Below are 8,777 nucleotides of genomic sequence, written 5' to 3'. Positions count from 1 at the left end.
TATACAGTTGTTCTTGTCTTGTTTCCCCTTATTTCTCTTTGAGTTTGGCAATTGGGATGTGTTGGTTAGGTTTAGAATAGGTTGGTAGCTTGTTTTTCAAACTGTTGTAATTGGGATGTGTTGGTTATGTTTAGAACAGGTTAGTAGCTTGTTTTTCAAACTGTTGTTGCCCAAAATTTTATTCCTTCGCTTGAGCGGCACTTCTTGCGCTCGAGCGGTCTTTGTGAACTCTCAATATTTTTGTAGGTCTGCAAAACTACTGGGAGGTGGTATTCTTCACTCGAGTGAAGCTTCTTGCGCTCGAGCGAAGCTTCTTGCGCTCGAGCGAAGCTTCTTGCGCTCGAGCGATATTGGCTTGAGTAGTCCTTTTTGAGCTCGAGCGGTGGTCTTCTGTCTCTAAAACTTCTGGGAGTTGATATTCTTTGCTCGAGCGAAGCTTCTTACACTCGAGCGGTGCAACTTATTGTGTCTAGTCGCTCGAGCGACACTTCTTGCGCTTGGTTCATAAAGTCACTTTTTCATCTCTCTCTCTCTCTCTCTCTCTCTCTCTAAATATTTCAAAACCCTATTTTATCTCACTCTCTCTCTAAAACTCATTTATTTCACCCAAATCCGCCTAGATTCGTCGATCTTTTCACCCGTGTCCCTTTGTTGAAAAGGTAGAGCTCGACAAGGGCTTCATTTTAATCAGAGCAAAGTTAATTTTTAGCGTCTTTGAGTTTCCAACACTCTCTCTCTCGCCTTCTAAACTTGAGGTAGGGATTCTTCACACTTTCTATGAGTTTTAACTTAGTTATTTGCTATTTTTAAACAATATGGTGATTTTGGAAATTTTTGAAACAAACCTAGGGTTTTGGGTTAAAGATCAAAAAAGGAGTTTTCAAATGGATTATTAAAAATGATTGTGATGTTGAAAATAAAGTTAAGTTATGATGAAATGGTTAATTTTGATACGTGTGATTGATTTTGAAAGAAAAATGGATTTTTCCTTACATGCCTCAAATGTTGATTTTATATAAATAATGGAATTGATGTTGGAAAAGTGGAATAGGGTTGATGTTAATGAGGATGATGGAGTTGGATATGTATTATCACTCACATCTTAAAAATTTGAAAAGTTTATCTTTATTGAAAATTGTTTATCTGTTTAGAAATATCTGTTTTGGGCTATCAGTGAATGATAGCTATAATTGTTATAGAAATTGCATGAAAATTAGTAGAATTGAAACTATTTTCCCATCCATTTGCATTGGGCATTAATTCATATCTATACATTGGAAATGTTAGTCATTTTGAGAAAAGGGGTGAATCTAGAAAGTATTTGTTGACTCGTTGAAATAAGTTAGCCTGAGCGTCCATAATGAAAGTTCTAAAAACCGCGCGTATACATGGGTGCTGATCCTGCAGACAAAATATTCGTAAAATGGCAATAGCAGTGCTTGTACAACCTACGTTTAAATGGGTGTTGGCTTACGATTTCCCGCAGACGAAATTTCCGTGAAAGGTTGTATTGGTTTTGAGATTCCCAGAGTGTGATTCGCTGCCTTGTTGTTTTATTGTAAAATAAATGAGTTATGAACTATGATATAAATCTGGCATTTTATAGTTTTGGAAAGAGATATAAAATGTTTTGGCACGAGCTTTACATTTTCATTCACCTTATATCTTTGTTAAGATTCGTATACTGTGTTAGATTATTTCTACTGGGCTTTGGCTCACCCTATGTGGAAAAACATTTTTAGGTGCTAATGATATACTTCCGCCAAGGCAATAGCTTGAGAGGACTTACAGCAAGAGCTTCATTTTTGTTAATTGTTGTATATGTTTTGTACAAGCTAAGGGCATTTAACTATATTGTATTTAAATTCACTTTTGTTGAAACCAAGTATTATCTTAGAAAGTTGTAAGCCTTTAGGACATTTATTATTTGTTTTACTTTCATATCTTATCTCTTATTGCAACATATGCTAAAGATTCAGGGTTAGACTTGTGAATATATACCTGCATATGTTATCCTTTTGTACAAGTAATTGGGATTAATGAAAGATAATTATTTCATCATGTGTTGTTATGTAATTAATATTGTGGATGGTTTATAGTAATTATTTTGGGGCGTCACATACAAATTCTTAACAAAGTATATATATTTTTACATGATCTCATGAGATGAATGCAAATGCCATGTCATGATCAAAATACATACTTTTGCCTTTTGGAAAATCTTGTGCATAATGCCAATTTGATAACAAAATGATCCAACAAATTCAATGTAATTTTCAAAGGGGTTAAAAATACGACTCAGGTAATCTCTAAGTTGGTGTCTACAAGTAGGCATAACAAGCACTACCAATCTCCACTTTATCGGTCTCTCATCGGAAAGCACGTGGTACCTCCTCCATGCATGTTTTCGGTCTTTCACCATCGACACTTAGGCCAACTTAACCAATACCAAACTACACCCCTTATCCGGACTTACCAACGTATTTATCCCAACACAATTCAATATGTTCTTGTTTCACAAAACATTCTCTTTCTCAATGCAATAGTTTTCAAATTTCAATTCAAAATTCATAACAACCAAATGAAATGGAATGTTAATGCAACATGTATCAATGCATTATAATATGTTTCTATTTTCAATTTCCACCACACAATCTACCATTGTGATAAAAAATCTCATACTTCTTCTCAAGATAATTTCACAAATAAATCTATCGAGAAAATAATAATAATACCACATTACATGCTTTCTCCACATGTTAATATCTATTTTCCTACTTGGTCATTTCAAGACCAACCAAAAATAAGCTATACAACTAGCGTCAATATTAACCATTTCTCATTCTTCTATGGAATTTCCTCTTCCTACACAACTATAGGAATTTCTCAATCATATATTCATCATAATACTTAACAAACACAGATTTCATCACATCTTACCATTTTCCACACCAAAAAAAAATCCCCAATCTCTAGGGTTTTCACAAAATTAGATTTTCCCTTCATTTTTTAAAGGACTTTTCCAAGACAATATTCCTTCTTAACAATATAGTTCATACGCTCAAAAGTTTTTAGAAAACATTGAGAAAAACCATTTTGTAAATCATCAAGAACTCATGAGCCAAAATCAAGGTTCATTACTACAAGAAGAAGTTCCAAAATCAACACAAACTTGCAAAAATGTATATATAACTCTAAGAGAATCCCTACCTCAAGCTTTGGAGAAGAAGAGAGAAGTAAACCCCTGTGGGGACATAATTTTTGAATGACAACACGTGGCCGAGGTGTCACTGAAGTGCCAACCGAGGTACCACGTGTCCCGGTCATGACGCCGAGATCATCTCGGCTAGGCCGAGGTTATCTGCGAAGATACCAGAATCTGGGATAAGCGAATAAGAGACAAGAGTCCTAGAATGAGAGAGGACTTTAGTTTGGGTAAAGATAAGACTCTTAGAGAGTTTATCCCAATCCTACTGGGAGTTCAAGATTAGCAGTAATCCTAAGTCCATTGAAGCTAGACTTCTATTGGGACTAGGTTTGTGTTGGCTATAAAAGAGAGGCACCCTCATGGGTCTAAGGTATGTTTTTTATGCTCTGAATAGTGAGTTAAGCACTTTTGCTATCTTTGAGAGATAACTGACTTGATCGCCGGAGTGCCCCCAGGTGGAAGAACTGTCGCCAAAATCTCTTCTTTTTGTGACAGGTCGTTCGTGCTTAACCTATTATGCCAGTGTTCTCCAGCTGAGTGCTTGATTAGCAGTGTGGTCAGAAATTGACACACACAATTTCGCGCCATCTATGGGAAAGAAGGAGAATAGATGGCCAACGACGGACAGAAAGAGAAGGTTGGGGATGACATCCCTTCTGAGAGTGGGAAACATATTGACCTTGACGTCGAAGAAGACAACTGCAATGAAGAGAATCGTGATAAGAATCACGGAGGAAAGGACGTCGGCCAAGAGGGCGGCGTACCGAAGAAATCAGACCGGAGCGGGTATTATAACGTGGACGACCTCCAGGTATAGAAAGATAGATACCTACGGAGGGACAACGAGATGAAGGGAATGGCGAACAAATTGGCGGACCTGCAAACGGTCGTTAATTTCATGATGCAGAACAACGTCATGCAGCTATCGTTCCCGTTACAAGATACGTCGATTCCAGTAGCCAAGAAAGTTGCCCAGAAATGAGGGCAGAAAATGGTTCCTGCAGTCCCTCAGCATGGCGCAACCAAGGGACATTCTCACCGGTCTTCGAGGGAGGTCGAGTATGGAGAATCCCAGAAGACACGATCTCGGCCTAGATGATTAGGTCCGAGAAAAGAAGAGCTTAGCCTAAAGTGAGTAGATCCCAGATTCCGGAAGACAAGATCTCGGCCTAGATGATTAAGTCCGAGAAGAGAAAAGCTCAGCCTAAGTTAAAGACTTTTTTATATAAGGTCCACAAAGGAGTAGGTGGAAGCCATGCAGAGGGCTGGAGAATGATGCTTGGGAGTTGGAATTTTCAAGCCAAGATCGGTTTAACACTTGTTGAAATTTTTAAGAAAACTTTACAAGTTGAAGTTAAACCGAGGTCATGTTTAACAATTGTTGAAATTTTTAAAAAAAATTTACAAGTTGAAGTTAAACTGAGGTCATGTTTAACACATGTTGAAATTTAAGAAAAATTTACAAGTTGAAATTAAACTGAGGTCATGTTAAACACTTGTTGAAATTTTTAAGAAAAATTTACAAGTTGAAGTTAAACTGAAGTTATGTTTAACACTTGTTGAAATTTAAGAAAAATTTACAAGTTGAAGTTAAACCGAGGTCATGTTTAACACTTGTTGAAATTTTAAGAAAAATTAACAAGCTGAAGTTAAACCGGGGTCATGATTAACGGAAGGAATGATATAGGTTACATCACCTCAGGATGCCGAGGTAATAAACCTAGGAGGCAGTTGTGGGACATAATTTTTGAATGACAACACATGGCTGAGGTGTCACTGAAGTGCCAGCCGAGGTACCACGTGTCCCGGTCATGACGCCGAGATCATCTCGGCTAGGCCACGGTTATCTGCGAAGATTCCGGAATCCGAGATAAGCGGATAAGGGACAAGAGTTCTAGAATGAGAGAGGACTTCAGTTTGGGTAAAGATAAGACTCTTAGAGAGTTTACCCAATCCTATTGGGAGTCCAAGATTAGCAGAAATCCTAAGTCCATTGAAGCTAGGCTTCTATTAGGACTAGGTTTGTGTTGGCTATAAAAGAGAGGCACCCTCATGGGTCTAAGGTATATTTTTTATGCTCTGAATAGTGAGTTAAGCACTTTTGCTATCTTTGAGAGATAACTGACTTGATCGTCGGAGTGCCCCCGGGTGGACGAACCACCGCCGAAATCTCTTCTTTTTGTGACAGGTCGTTCGGGCTTAATCTGTTTTGCTAGTGTTCTCCAGCTGAGTGCCTGATTAGCAGTGTGGTCGGAAATTGACACACATAATTTGGCGCCGTCTGTGGGAAAGAAAGAATAATAGATGGCCAACGATGGGCAAAAAGAGAAGTTTGGGGACGACACCCCTACTGAGAGTAGGAAACATATTGACCTTGACGTCAAAGAAGACAACTGCAACGAAGAGATTCGTGATAAGAATCACGGAGGAAAGGACGTCGGCCAGGAGGGCGGCGTACCGAAGAAATCGGACCGGAGCGGGTATTATAACGAAGACGACCTCTAAGTATGGAAAGATAGATGTTTGTGGAGGGACGACAAGATGAAAGGAATGGCGAACAAATTGGCGGACCTGCAAACGGTCGTCAATTTCATGATGCAGAACAACGTCATGCAGCCACCGTTTTCGTTACAAGATACGCCGATTCCAGCGGCCAAGAAAGGTTCCCAGAAAGGGGGGCAGAAAACGGTTCTTGCAGTCCCTCAGCATGGCGCGACCAAGGGACATTCTCACCGGCTTTCGCGGGAGGTCAGGCATAGAGAATCCCAGAAGACACGATCTCGGCCTAGATGATTAGGTACGAGAAGAGAAGAGCTCAGCCTAAAGTGAGCAGATCCTAGATTCCAGAAGACAAGATCTTAGCCTAGATGATTAAGTTTGAGAAGTGAAAAGCTCAACCTAAGTTAAAGACTTTTTCATATAAGGTCCATAAAGGAGTAGGTGGAAGCCAAGCAGAGGGCTGGAGAATGATGCTTGGGAGTTTGAAATTTTGAAGAAAAATTTACAAGTTGAAGTTAAGCCGAGGTCATGTTTAACACTTGTTGAAATTTTTAAAAAAAATTTACAAGTTGAAGTTAAACTGAGGTCATGTTTAACACTTGTTGAAATTTAAGAAAAATTTACAAGTTGAAGTTAAACTGAGGTCATGTTTAACACTTGTTGAAATTTTTAAGAAAAATTTACAAGTTGAAGTTAAACTGATGTCATGTTTAACATTTGTTGAAATTTAAGAAAAATTTACAAGTTGAAGTTAAACCGAGATCATGTTTAACACTTGTTGAAATTTTAAGAAAAATTTACAAGCTGAAGTTAAACCGGGGTCATGATTAAAGGAAGGAATGATATAGGTTTCATCACATCAGGATGCCGAGGTAATAGAACCTGGGGGGTAGTTGTGGGGACATAATTTTTGAATGACAACACGTGGCCGATGTGTCACTGAAGTGCCAGCCGAGGTACCACGTGTCCTGGTCATGATGCCGAGATCATCTCGGCTGGGCCGAGGTTATCTACGAAGATACCGGAATCCGGGATAAGCGGATAAGGGACAAGAGTCCTAGAATGAGAGAGGACTTCAGTTTGGGTAAAGATAAGACTCTTAGAGAGTTTATCCCAATCCTACTAGGAGTCTATGATTAGCAGTAATCCTAAGTCCATTGAAGCTAGGCTTCTATTGGGATTAGGTTTGTTTTGGCTATAAAAGAGAGGCACCCTCATGGATTTAAGGTATGCTTTTTATGCTCTGAATAGTGAGTTAAGCACTTTTGCTATCTTTGAGAGATAACTGGCTTGATCGTCGGAGTGCTCCCGGGTGGACGAACCACCGCCGAAATCTCTTCTTTTTGTGACAAGTTGTTCGGGCTTAATCTGTTCTGTCAATGTTCTCCAGCTGAGTGCTTGATTGGCAGTGTGGTCGGAAATTGACACACACAATTTGGCGCCGTCTGTAGGAAAGAAAGGAGAATAAATGACCAACGACAAACAGAAAGAGAAGGTTGGGACGACACCCCTACTAAGTGTGGAAAACATATTGACCTTGACGTCGAAGAAGACAACTGCAACGAAGAGATTCATGATAAGAATCACGGAGGAAAGGACGTCGGCTAGGAGGGCGGCGTACCGAAGAAATCGGATCGGAGCGGGTATTATAACGAGGACGACCTCCAGGTATGGAAAGATAGATGCCTGCGGAGGGACGACGAGATGAAGGGAATGGCGAACAAATTGGCAGACCTGCAAACGGTAGTTAATTTCATGATGCAGAACAACGTCATGCAGCCACCGTTCCTGTTACAAGATACACTGATTCCAGCGGCCAAGAAAGGTGCCCAGAAAGGGGGGCACAAAACGGTTCATACAGTCCCTCAGCATGGCGCAACCAAAGGACATTCCCACCTGTCTTCGTGGGAGGTCGGGCATGGAGAATCCCAGAAGACATGATCTCGGCGCAGATGATTAGATCCGAGAAGAGAAGAGCTCAGCCTAAAGTGAGCAGATCCTAGATTCCAGAAGACAAGATCTCGGCCTAGATGATTAAGTTCGAGAAGAGAAAAGCTCAACCTAAGTTAAAGGCTTTTTTATATAAGGTCCACAAAGGAGTAGTTGGAAGCCATGTAGAGGGCTGGAGAATGATGCTTGGGAGTTGGAATTTTCAAGCCAAAATCGGTTTAACACTTGTTGAAAATTTTAAGAAAAATTTACAGGTTGAAGTTAAACTGAGGTCATGTTTAACACTTATTGAAATTTATGAAAAATTTACAAATTGAAGTTAAACTGAGGTCATGTTTAACACTTGTTGAAATTTTTAAGAAAAATTTACAAGTTTAAGTTAAACTGAGGTCATGTTTAACACTTGTTGAAATTTTTAAGAAAAATTTACAAGTTGAAGTTAAACTGAGGTCATATTTAACACTTGTTGGAATTTAAGAAAAATTTACAATTTGAAGTTAAATCGAGGTCATGTTTAACAATTGTTGAAATTTTTAAGAAAAATTTACAAGTTAAAGTTAAACTGAGGTCATGTTTGACACTTGTTGAAATTTAAGAAAAATTTACAAGTTGAAGTTAAACCGAGGTCATGTTTAACACTTGTTGAAATTTTAAGAAAAATTTACAAGCTGAAGTTAAATCGGGGTCATGATTAAAGGAAGGAATGATATAGGTTCCATCACCCAGGATGGCGAGGTAATAGAACCTAGGGGGTAGTTGTGTGGACATAATTTTTGAAAGACAACACGTGGCCGAGGTATTACTGAAGTGCCAGCCGAGGTACCTCGTGTCCCGGTCATGACGCTGAGATCATCTCGGCTAGGTCGAGGTTATCAGCGAAGATACCGGAATCTGGGATAAGCGGATAAGGGACAAGAGTCCTAAAATGAGAGAGGACTTCAGTTTGGGTAAAGATAAGACTCTTAGAGAGTTTTTTCCAATCCTATTGCAAGTCCAAGATTAGTAATAATCCTAAGTCCGTTGAAGCTAGGCTTCTATTGGGACTAGGTTTGTGTTGGCTATAAAAGAGAGGCACGATCATGGGTCTAATGTATGCTTTTTATGCTCCGAATAGTGAGTT

This window comes from Camellia sinensis, chromosome 3 (assembly GCF_055761805.1).
Source record: "Camellia sinensis isolate YWXY chromosome 3, ASM5576180v1, whole genome shotgun sequence".
Taxonomy (NCBI): domain Eukaryota; kingdom Viridiplantae; phylum Streptophyta; class Magnoliopsida; order Ericales; family Theaceae; genus Camellia; species Camellia sinensis.
The sequence above is the reverse complement of the archived record's forward strand: the minus strand, read 5'-3'. Positions refer to the sequence as shown.